The sequence below is a fragment of the Neophocaena asiaeorientalis genome, unplaced genomic scaffold, assembly GCF_003031525.2.
Source record: "Neophocaena asiaeorientalis asiaeorientalis breed wild unplaced genomic scaffold, Neophocaena_asiaeorientalis_V1.1 scaffold4, whole genome shotgun sequence".
Classification (NCBI taxonomy): domain Eukaryota; kingdom Metazoa; phylum Chordata; class Mammalia; order Artiodactyla; family Phocoenidae; genus Neophocaena; species Neophocaena asiaeorientalis.
Window position 1 is genome coordinate 5722151 of NW_020173682.1, and position 1603 is coordinate 5723753.

Sequence of the window (1603 nt, forward strand, 5' to 3'; positions counted from 1 at the left end):
GTTCTTTCCATTCCGTGATCTTGAAAATCACGTCCACCTGACCTTGGTGGGAAACTTGGCCCAGTGGACAGATGCACCGGCTGCAGTCTCTTCCTCAAGGTATGAACTGTGATGCTACTGGGGCTGGGGAAGAAACCAAAAGACAGAAAGATAAGGATCCCTGAGCAGAAACTGACTTTCTGGCCACGTGTGGTAAAACAGAAATTGGCCTTTCGGGGTCTGGGTTGAGGGTGACTGTTAGCTTGGGTCACCTCCTCATAAGAGGGGGGACGCGCAGCCTCAGCGGCCCTGGCTCACGGGCCCAGCCACTCTGCAGCATGTGGGATCTTCCCGGACCGGGGCACGAACCCGTGTCCCCTGCATCGGCAGGCAGACTCTTAACCACGGCACCACCAGGGAAGCCCCCATTCTTTTTTTTATCAGATTATTTGTCTCACCTACTAGGAGACACCCCATGTGATCGGGGACCTCTCTTTATCGCAGAGCCTGCCTTTCATAGTCGCTAAATAAATCATTATTCAAACAGCCGATGAATGGATGGATGAATCCAGTCAGCCAGCCAGCTGACGGCCTTAACGGACAGACACGCAGTCGTAATAGCTTTTGGAGAGGAAAGGAACTACAGTCCCACTGTTGTTTTGGTTTTTCTTTTTCATCCTCGAACAAAACCGCGAGGTTATAACCTAGAAAAGCAGAACCACGAGAATCTACCCCGTCAGTTTAGTCCATTGAAGAAGCATCCTGTCCCTCCTTTGAGAAACGGTGATTTCAAGGAGAAACGTTAACACTCTTGCTTAAGGTAAGTGTTTGGATGGGCTGAAATTTGGATGAAGCCATCTGTCAGGGATTCCTCAGGGAAAAAAAAAGTTATACATGCTGCCTGTGGTTGAAAACCAAAACAAACTTAGAATCGAACATTTTCTTACTCTGTCCAACGTGTGTCTGAGAAGATACAGTAGAAGACAGAAATTGAAATGACATGAAAACATTTCATTTCTCTTGCCTCAAATTAGTTTGCTGTCTGCAAATTTCAGAGATCAAATAATCTGTGTTTTCAGATCTTATGACTTATAGGGAAGGAGGGATGGAAGGAGAATCAAAGACTAATGGGGGAGAGAAAGAGAAAATAGAGGGAATCAGAGACAGAGAGGGAGAGAGAGAGACAGAGAGAGTGAGAGAGAGAGAGAGAGAGAGAGAGAGAGAGAGAGAGAGAGAGGAGGCAGACTCACACAGACTGGTATGAAGCAAGTGTTGAGAAATGTGCTCCCAGCCAGCATGGGGAGGAAAGAGGAGGAAACCCTATACCTTTGAGGTTTGTTTGTCTCTTTTTAAGTCCTGGGAAGACTAGATAAGGAGGTAAGGGAACCGGAAGAGGAGAGGGCGAGAGAAACTGTAACACATTTTAAATGCATTAAGTGGAGGGAGGCTTCAGGTGCTCTCGCTGAGGGTTCTTTCCCTGACTGAGACCAGTTCCTGCTCAAGGGGCATCAGCGTTGCCCACCGCCCCTCCCGTCCCCGTGACAACTCCCGGTACATCAGTACAGCGGCACATCATTCACGGGCTCTGTTAGCCCAAATGCAAATGGACACTCACCGCAGCTCA

At 48.4% G+C, this 1603-nt stretch overlaps 1 long non-coding RNA gene across 1 annotated transcript in view; it reads left to right on the forward strand.

Annotated features, from left to right (window-relative positions):
• Nucleotides 1-525: 525 nt before the first annotated feature.
• LOC112402901 (uncharacterized) overlaps nucleotides 526-1603 on the forward strand; it is an 8683-nt gene continuing 7605 nt past the window's right edge. The window contains exon 1 of the long non-coding RNA XR_003003785.1: nucleotides 526-799. This is a non-coding gene — a long non-coding RNA (uncharacterized LOC112402901). The remainder of the gene's footprint in view (nucleotides 800-1603) is intronic.